At 37.5% G+C, this 11,066-nt stretch overlaps 1 pseudogene; it reads right to left on the bottom strand.

Annotated features, from left to right (window-relative positions):
* Positions 1-3,183: 3,183 nt before the first annotated feature.
* Positions 3,184-4,287, bottom strand: LOC102440769 (annotated as a pseudogene).
* Positions 4,288-11,066: the final 6,779 nt, after the last annotated feature.

The raw sequence follows: 11,066 nt of genomic DNA, 5'->3' as shown, positions 1-11,066 counted from the left end.
GTTATTCCTGCCCAATCCACTTCAAATTATGCCCCATAATGACCTGCTTATTATGAAGAACCACTCAAAAGCTCTGATGATCTGTTTCTCTGTCAACATGGATGCCTCTGGCAATTTTCAAATCCCAATTGCCTGCTAGGTCAATCTTTATCTAATTCTTTTTACTTTTGTGGTGATTACATTTTAGATTTGCTCTCTTAACTTTCAAGTATATAATGTAGTATTGTTATCTGTAGTCACCATGCCATACATTAGATCCCCCAGACCTTATTCATCCTAGAACTGGAAGTTTGTACCCTTTTACCAACATCTCCCCACTTCTTCCACCCCCTGCCTCTGGCAACCACCATTCTGTTCTCTATTTCTATAAGTTTGGCTTTTTTATTTTTATATGTTTTTATTGATTTCAGAGAGGGAGAGAGAAATAGAAACATCAATGATGAGAGAGAATCATTGATCAGCTGCCTCCTGCATGCCCCACACCGGGGATCAAACCTGCAGCCCGGGCATATGACCTGATCTGGAATCGAACCGTGACCTCCTTGTTCATAGATTGACACTCAACCACTGAGCCATGCCAGCTGGCCAACTTTGGCTTTTTTAGATTCCACATATAACTGAAAACATGTATTATTTCTTTCTCTGTCTCACTTTTTCATTTAGCAGAATGTCTTCAAGGTCTGTCCATGTAGCAAAGGGCAGAATTTCCTTCTTTTTTTTAATGGCTGAATAATACTCCTGTGTGTGTGTGTGTGTGTGTGTGTGTGTGTGTGTGTGTGTTAGTCACTTATGATCCTTTTTATTTCTGTGGTATCAGTTGTAATGTCTCCTCTTTCTGATTTTATTTACCAGTATTTGTGTTTTCCTCTTTTTCCTTAGTCTAGCTAAAGGTTTGTCAACTTCATCTTTCAAAATAAGCAGAAGCTCTTAGTTTCATTAATCTTTCCTAATGTTCTTCCAATCTCTAGCTTATTTCTGCTCCAACCTTTATTTCCTTCTTTCCACTAACATTGAGCTTAGTTTTTTCTAGTTCTCTGAGGTATAAAGTTAGATTATTTGATATCTTTTTTCTTGACATAGACATTCATCACTATAAACTTCCCACTTAGAACTGTTTTAGCTGCATATAATGAGTTTTAGCATGTTATTTCCATTTTCATTTATCTCAAGAAATATTTTTATTTCTTCTTTGACCTTCTTTGAGTGTGTTATTTAATTTCCACATATTTGTGAATTTTCCCACTTCCCTCCTATTATTGATTTCTAGTTTCTTACCACTGTGGTTGGAACAATACTTGGCATGAGTATTAGTCTTCTTAAATTTGCTAAGATTCATTTTGTGGCCTAACATATGATCTATCCTCAAGAATGTTCCATATAAACATAAGAAGGAATGTGTTCTGCTGCTGTTGGATAGAATGTTCTGTATATGTCTGTTATGTCCATTTGGCCTAAAGTATAGTTCAAGACCAATATTTCCTTACCAAGTATATATGATATAAAATATATTGTTATGTATATTATACATATAATATGATCTATTTAGCAACATTCTATAAAGTTGAAGATGTACATTTTCTAACCCAGCAAGTCCACTTTTGATTATATTCCTTTAAATTGTAGATCTAAAACCAGAATATTTGTTTTTTGAGGGTATATGAAAGCATTGCAATGAATACCAGGGTATAGAAAATAAAATCAGTTTTAGACTTTTAATTTTCATATCTATTCTTTCCTAAAAGTGATATACCTAAGAACAAACAAAACAAAAAACACCTGCTCCATGCACTCTAAGGTTCATATACTTTGTGCTTTTCCTCACCCCATTTACAAATACCCTGCCGACTTTACAATCCTCAGATCATTGAATTACCAAATAAATTACCAAAACTCTCTTATTTTTGCTACAATAACTGACAACACCTCAGGTGGAGGCAGCTATATCAGTCTGGGTCCTACAGTGGGACAAGGTATAGTAGAGGCCAGCTAATCCAAGAGGGAATGTAGAATAAAATAATTAAACCCAGTTTTTTAAAGCCACTGAAATGTGATTGTTTGTTACTATCACATAAATTACCTAACCTGACTAATATAAAGACAAGCCCCTGGCCACTTTAATCTATATTATGGTGACTTGCCCCAGTGTAAAAACTTATTTTTGAATGAAGAGGGCATTTTTGTTTCTGAATTGGTTTTTAGAATATACCTTAAAATTTGTATTAACACATATCAGAATTTTTAAAAATGAACTCACCCTTTCTCTAAGAGTTTAATTCGGCTAATAGTTTTGCAAAATAAATTTCAGGTTGCCATTTTCAGTTAATGAATTAAGATAAATCTTAGTTCTACGATATTGATGAAAATATCTTTAAAACATGAGAGTACTGCATTTTATAAAAATTATTATATTAGTAAAGCTATATTGAAATTAACACCGTATTCATTTCCCCCAAAACTTTCTGGTTATATTTGGTTAAACAAGATGCCTGTAAGTAAAAGAGCAACAAATATAACTAATCGTTTTTCCATTAAAGCCTTGTTGGTATATTTCCCAGAAAGTGAGAAAGTAATTACTATAATATCTGTAAAACAAAGTATTTTCCAAGTCAGGTTGTTTCCAAATCTTCACTTTCAATAAAATTGAAGGCAGACCTAATTGAGTTGTCAGATGACAGATCAATGGTTATGATGGATAATTGCCTTATTTTCTCAGTATGACATAAGTTCAAACAATTGATATAGTTTTAGCAAAATATTCCATCCCATCCACTTTTTTTTTAATATCCTCCAGTAGGAGTGCCAGTACTGCATCACCAGCTACACAGTTCAGGGTGAGAATTTTCTAATAAACCTTTCTGATACTAAAATGCTTCCTTTCATATCACCCCAAGATCTACCCTGCACAGAGGGAAGAGAAGCCTGGATGGGCCCTGAGTTTCTTGGGGGAAATCCAAGTCCATGTGTTGCCTCTGCAAGAAGATAGGGCTGAGAGTGTGACTTCTAGCCCACAAAGGAAGGACTAACAAGCAAAAAACATGTTGCTTCATCCTTCCTGTGAGGCTTTCCCCTGACCCTTATAAAGGAACTATGTCCTTAACCGCAGGTATTTTTCAATTTAATAGTGGCTCACATTGTTTCTTGAAGCAGAGAGCCCTGGGCTCCTCCTGGAGCCTCTGCCCTCCTCTACCACCAGCAGTAGTGGGCCAGGGCATGGTTGGCCTCAGCCTCCTGATGCCTGTCGTGCTTCCTCTTGACCTCAGGGCCCTGGTTGTGGAATGCCTCCAGCAACTAAGGACAGCTTCTCTGGCATCAGCATCTACCGAGCTTCTCCCTGCACTCAGTAATCATTCACTTCATGGCCAGGAAGCAATGCCTCTGGTTGGCTAGCGGCACAGGGACCTGGTAGAAATGGCCACCCTTGCCTGGCCACAGTGGCTCAGTGGTTAACCATCAACCTATGAATCAGGAGCACACGGTTCAATTCCGGTCAGGGCACAGACACAGGTTGCGGGCTTGATCCCCAATCAATGATTCTCTCTCATTGATGTTTCTATCTCTCTCTCCCTCTTCCTTCCTCTCTGAAATCAACAAAAATACATTTTTTTAAAAAAAAAAAAAAATGGCCACCTTTGAGGATAGCTACCAGCCCCACCCCAGGCTCACAGATCTTCAGTGCTTGGAGGAAGTTGGAGTAGGTGTTGCGTTCAGTGTTTGCCTGTTCCTCTGCAGAGGCAGCATGGTACTTCTCAAACTGCTTCCTTTTCACAGTTTTCAGAGCCTGCGTCATGAGGGATCTAGCGGCCCAGGGGTGGGCAAACGTTTTGACTCGAGGGCCACAATGGGTTCTTAAACTGGACCGGAGGACTGGAACAAAAGCATGGATGGAGTGTTTGTGTGAACTAATATAAATTCAAAGTCAACATCATTACATAAAAGGGTACGGTCTTTTTTTTTTTTTAGTTTTATTCATTTCAAACGGGCCGGATCCGGCCCGCGGGCCGTAGTTTGCCCACGACTGATAGCCAGTAATTTGCTTCCTCCTTTCATCATCACATTGGTGAAGTTATTGATCAAAGGGTCTTCAAATACAGAGCTTGTTTTCATCGCTCCTGCTCAGACTTCTCCTCCTCAGTCAGCTCTCTCTGCCCTTGCGATAATATTCCTTGTCAATCTGAGGGTCCCAGCATTCAGGGCGATAAGGTTCCACCTCACCTGGATTAGCCCTGAAAGCCATAGGCTGCACTGCTTAGACCAGCGATAGGTCCGACCACCCTTCATGCTGCCGTCACCCCCCCTCCCCCCCGCCACTTTTTTATGTGAATAAGATTCTCAGCAGCTTCAACTATAATAATAGAAAGCAGAAATAGAGTTGATGCTTAACTCATATCTTTCTATTAATAACTATCATTTTCCCATGTATATATAAACTATAAAAAACACTCAAATATATTTTATCAAATGTTGCTAATAAAACTTTTATGTTTATGTTACATAACTATTCACCAAAGTAATTATATTGCCTTGGCTAATTGTGTACTACTACTAACAGTGCTAATAACTCAGTTCAGAATAAAATATTTTAAAATTCAGAGTCTTTGGTCATGGAAAAATTTTTTTTTAATTTTGATTTAGTCCAGCTGGCATGGCTCAGTGGTTGAGTGTCCATCTATGAACCAGGAGGCCATGGTTCGATTCCCAGTCAGGGCACGTGTTCGGGTTGTGGGCTCAATCCCTAGTGTGAGGCGTGCAGGAGGCAGCCGATCAATGATTCTCTCTCATCATTGATGTTTCTACCTCTCTCTCCCTCACCCTATTCTCTGAAATCAATAAAAATGTATTTAAAAATAAATTAATTAATAAATTTAAAATTTATATTTAGTTGTAGGAAAATATGATAGGGCGATTGAGAAAATATTTTCAAATGTCAAAAACTGCATTAGGATAAAAGTGTTGATTAGAATGGAAATGTGAATTCAAGAAGAAAATGAAAACAATGAAATTTCAGACTATTATATGATAGATGATAGAGCTTATGTTTCTTTATATTGATGGTGACAGTGCCTAACAACCTATTTTGATATCTAAACAGTTGCATTTTAAAATATCAATATCTACAAAAAAATCAAAAATAACATTTGCCACTATTCAATTTGAAATAAAAAAATTTAAGTATTATCTTGAAACTGTGCAATAAATCACTTAGTTTAAGATTACTTTAAGGGGTACATAAAAGAGTTTGCTTTAATTTTCATACATGTACACTTGTAGTAATGTAAAAGAACATCATTCTAATTTTGCTTGAATAAGAAAAACTTACAGAAAAAAACCAAAATATTCATCAACAGAAGAATGTAGGAAAAATGTATATATAATATGTTATACTACTATATGGGAACTAAAATGATGAACCAGATGTATATAAACAAACATGAATAAATGTCAAAAATATGTTGATAAGATATTTATGTTTTAACCAGCAAAACATTTAAAACTATTGAAACATATTGTTTAACTAGAAAATATAGGAACAAAAATTTAAAACATTCATAGAATTAATAAACATCAAAATTCATTACAGAGGTTAATTCTCAAGAGGAAGAAAAGGAAAAATGAGATTAATGAGGTTGTACACAGGGGCTTCAACTAAACCTGTACATTTTTTTCTTAATTTCTAAACCTAAGGCAGTTTTAGCCAAATGTTAGAGTTATCAAAACTTTGTAAAGCTGAGAGGTGGGCACATTGGTTGTTATATACCTATATGTACAGTTAAATAATTTCTTAATAAAAATAGCTAAATGTAAAAGACAATATATAAAATAAAAACAGTAATACAATGTATCCTAAAATGGCACAGGGAAGAATGTTTTTAATTACCAATCCAACAGATCATAGGAAAAAAGAAAAATAAAATACAAAGAAAAAATGGTTTAAAAACATGGTGGAAGTTTAAATAAATCAATAAGTACAATATATGTAAGAAGAATAAAGCCACTATTAAAAAAACAGAGACCCTGTGATTTTTAAAAGCCAGCCATGTAATGCTTACATGAGACACAACTTAAATAAAATGGCACACAACAAAGATAAGAGATTTAAGAACTAACAGGCAAATTCTTTCCTAAGAAAAGCTATCTATAATAATAAAAGGGTAATATGCTAATTAGACCAGATGTCTTCCGGACATCATTCCTTCCTGACCTAGCCGGGGCCGGAGGGAAGCCTGGAAGGGAAGCCCAGGTCCCGGGTGCCAGAGGGAAGCTGGTGCCGGCAGCCAGGAAAGGAAGGCCTATTCTTGCATGAATTTTCATGCACTGGGCTTCTAGTTGTAGATATATTAATGTTAGATAAAATGGAATTTAAGGCAAAAGATAATAATGGGGTTAAAGAGATAATCTACGCAATTAAAAATGAGATAAGAAGTCTTAAATCCATATGCATTTAACAAATATGTATATATAAAGCAAAAAACTGACAAAAGTATAAGCTATTGACAAACCATAGTCACGAAGAAAGATTTTTATCCCATTTGTATCACAATATGATAAATTGAGTAACTTCCCCACCTCCCAAATCTATAGGATATAGAAAACTTGGACAACCATATTAGTATTTAGACTTCGTAGGTATAGTATCTAGATGGAACCCTGCAAAAAAAAAAAAAAGAAAGGAAAGAAAACAAACAAAATGAAAGTACTGTAGTCCCTCCCTTACTCAAAAGGGATACATTCCAAGATCCCCCACCCCTAGTGGACGCCTGAAATTGTAGATAGTATCAAACCCTATGTATACTATGTTTTTTCTTATACATGCATACCTATAATAAACTTTAATTTAAAAATTGGGCACAGTAAGATGCTAACAAAGACTGCTAATAACAAAATAGAACAATTATAACAATATATGTAATATAAGTTATGTAAATATGGTCTTCCCTCTCTTTCCCCCCAAATACAGTACTGAACTCTACTAGCCTTCTCACTTAAAGAGGCACTTTCCAACTTCTCTTTGGCATAACTCTTGTGCTTTGGGGCCGTTATTAAGTAAAATGTGGTTATTTGAACACAAGCACTGTGATGCTACAACAGTCAATTTGATAACCCAGGTGGTAGTAAGTGACTGATGGGCAGAGCGTGTATACAGCATGGAGTCGCTGGATAAATGGATAATTCACCTCCAAGGCTGCATAGAGCAGATAGGCACAAGATTATACTATGCTCCTCAGAACAATGTACAATTTAAAATTTATGAACTGTTCATTTTTGAAATTTTCCATTTAATATTTTTGGACCACAGTTGGCCACAGGTAACTGAAATGGTAGAATGTGAAACCCCAAATAAGACGGACTATTGTATATTGTCCTTTCAAGTGTCCATAGAAAATGATGAAAATGACACAAGTTAGCTTTTAAAAGAAGTCTCAACAAATTCCAAGTCATCATCACACAGTTCACACTCTGTTACCACAAAAAAAATGTTAGAAAACAATAAAATGATCATTTTAAGTACTGACATATGTTTGAAAACTTTTGCTTTAATAGATTCTTAAACTAAGAAGGGACTCTCAGATCCTGTCCAGTCCAATTTATAAAATATGTACCAGAATGAGAGTTTAAGTGCCCACTCAGACAGTGGCAGTAACGTATGGAATCCACTAGATGTCAGTGTGACTTTATATTTATTCTCATTTGCCCAAATGGTGCAGTTCACAGATCATCCAGTTCAACTAATTAGATTTCAGACCCAATCCTAAACCCTTTTAGGGTTGACTCAAATATCTAATAATGAGAAAATATTAATATTTATAGTGAATAATTTTAATGTGCTATACAAATGTAAATTTTTGTTACACAATAGTTCCTGAAATGCATTTCTGTATATTTTTGGGGAATTATTTATTACCTTGCTAAAGTAGTTTTGTAGGATTTTAAAGGCCTTTTAAGAGGTAAAGGCAACACAAATGCCTGTCTTGGCTCATGCTTCAGGCTTCCCTAAAATCTCAAACAAGCAGCATCTGGATTCAGTGTTCCCTGTACCTCACACTAAGGTGGCCCTAGGCATGGCACTAGTAGTAGCCAGCTTTAGTTCACAACTTGGCCTCTCCTGGGTACCTCCAAGCCAAGCACAAGTAGCAGCCATTTGCAGATCACTTTGTAGCTCATGTTATGTGGCCCTAGACAGAACATAGGTGGCAGCTGACCTTGGCCTGCATCTCTCAAGAGGTCCTAGAACCAGCACACCTGGTAGACCACTTCAGCCCATGTCAAAGTACCACACAACCACATCCACAAGCGACATACTCAAGAGGGGATCTCAGCAGACACCAGAGCCCTGCTGAAGCAAGTCCTACTCCAAGGGGTCAGCCTCTGCACAGCAGCTTCTCTGCTCTAGTCACAGCCAGTCATTGCAGCCTATTGACCTAGGGGTAATCCTTCCCACTCAACTACAACAGGAGGACGTACACATCCCGCATGGGGGTGCACCTGGAGTACCCAGTTCAGGTAAACAGGGAGGCTGTGCCACTGGACCCTACAGGATACCTACTTACATAAGGCCACTCTATCAAGCCTGGAAGATATAGCAGTCCTACCTAATACATAGAAACAAACACAGGGAGGCTGCCAAAATGAGAAGACAAAGAAACATGTCACGAATGTAAGAACAGAACAAAACTCGAGAAAAAGAACTAAACAAAATGGAGACAAGCAATCTACCAATGTAGAGTTCAAAACATTGGTTATAAGGATCCTCAATGGAATTAGGGGAGGAATAAAGGAACGTAGTGAGAACGTCAATAAAGAGATAGGAAACATAAAAACAAAGAGAGAAAACAAAAAAGAACTATTCGAATTGAAGAATACAATAACTAAAATGAAGAATACATTACAGAAAATCAACCGTAAAATAGATGAAGCAGATGATCAAGTCAGATTTGGAAGATAAGGAGGCAGAAAACACCAAGCAGAAAAGAAAAAAATTTCCAAAAAAAATGAAGATAGCATAAGGAGACTCTGGGACAACTTTAAGCATGCCAACATTTGCATCATGGGGATGCCAGAAGAAGAAAGAGAGCAAGGAATTGAAAACCTATGTGAAAAAATAATGACAGAAAACTTCCCTAACCTGGTGAGAGAGATAGACATACAAGTCCAGGAAGCACAGAGAGTCCTAAACAAGATGAATCCAAAGAGGCCCACACCAAGACACATCATAGTTAAAATGCCAAAGGTTAAAGAAAAAGGGAAAATCTTAAAAGCAGCAAGACAAATGCAGTTAGTTACCTTTAAGGGAACTCCCATAAGACTGTCACCTTATTTCTCAACAGAAACTTAGCAGGCTGGAAGGGACTAGCAAGAAATATTCAAAGTGGTGAAAAGCAAGGACCTACAACCAAGATTACTGTACCCAACAAAGCAATCATTTAGAATTGACACATAAAGAGCTTCCCATACAAGAAAAAGCTGAAAGAGGTCATCTTTAAGAAGACAAATTAGAAAAAAGATTAAAAATATGAATAATAAAACAATAAATATATATATCAAGAATTGAATTTAAAAAACAAAATAAACAAACAAGAAGAACAGAAACAAATTCATAGATACAGAGAACATTTCGACAGTTGCCTGATGATAGGGAGGTTGGGGGATGGGTAAAAAAGGTGAAGGGATTAAGAAGTACAAATTGGCAATTATAGAATAGTCATGGGGAAGTAAAGTACAGCATATGGAATACAGTCAACAATCTATGTAATATGCTAATTAGACCGGACGTCCTTCCCAACAAAGCTGCCACATCCGCAGCCACTGCAGCTGCAAAGGGCCGGAGAGAGGAGACAGGGCCTCCGCAGCCTCCGAGCACCCCGCTTCTGCACATGAGCTGCCCAGGAAACACCTTTTCTGACCGCTCATTGGCTAAGCTTGCAGTACGCCACTCGCTTGGGTAATAAGAATCCAAGAAGGTGATCTAGGGTTTTTCCACTTCAATCCTGGAGGAAAAAACGGAGGTCCGCTGCTGGAGGGGCTAAGAAATGTCATATCCTGCCCTCGCCGGTTTGGCTCAGTGGATAGAGCCTCAGCCTGTGAACCGCAGGGTCCAGGTTCGATTCTGATCAAGGGCACATACCTAGGTTGCAGGCTCCTCCCTGGCCGGGGCCTAGGTCAGGGCTCATGCAGGAGGCAACCAATCAATGTGTCCCTCTCACATTGATGTTTCTGTCTTTCCCTCTCTCTTCCACGCTCTCTAAAAATCAATGGAAAAATATCCTCAGGTGAGGATTAAAAAAAAAGAGAGAGAAAGAAAGGTCATATTCTATGAAAGAGACATCTTGAAAATGCTTAAAGAAAGTTGTCATTTTTTTGTGGTGAAGGGACTGGAGTCTGTGTTGATGAAAACACCTTGGCAGTTGCCATCAGTAGGACATCCCCTGAGGGGCTCCCGGACTGTGAGAGGAGGCAGGCCGGGCTGAGGAACCCCCCTCCCCATGCACGAATTTTCGCGCACCAAGCCTCTAGTATTGTAACAACTGCCCTGGCTGGGTGGCTCAGTTGGTTGGGGCACCATCCCATATACTAAAAGATTGAGGGTTCATTGCACAGTCAGGAAACATACCTCGGTTGTGGTTTGATTCCCAGTCAGGATATGTTTGGGAGGCAACCAATCGATGTTTCTCTCTTTATCCCCCCTTCTTCAATCTATAAAAATCAATAAACATATCCTCAGGTGAGAATTTAAAAATTTATATTTTAATAACTATGTGCGGTGTCAGATGGCTATAAGATTTATCAGATGATCATGTAGTAAGTTATACAATGTCTAATCACTGGGTTGTATACCTGAAACTAATATAATATTATATGTCAACTATAATTGAAAAATTAAAAAAATTATTTAAAGTAAAAAAGGAAAATTTACATTAAATTTTTAAAAATTTATTTTATTGATTTTTTACAGAGAGGAAGGGAGAGTGATAGAGAGTTAGAAACATCAATGAAAGAGAAACATCGATCAGCTGCTTCCTGCACACTCCCTACTGGGGATGTGCCCGCAACCAAAGTACATGCCCTTGACT

The sequence above is a fragment of the Myotis lucifugus genome, unplaced genomic scaffold (genome assembly GCF_000147115.1).
Source record: "Myotis lucifugus unplaced genomic scaffold, Myoluc2.0 scaffold_15, whole genome shotgun sequence".
NCBI lineage: Eukaryota > Metazoa > Chordata > Mammalia > Chiroptera > Vespertilionidae > Myotis > Myotis lucifugus.
Note: the sequence above shows the minus strand (reverse complement) of the source record. Positions and strands in the feature narration are given on the sequence as shown.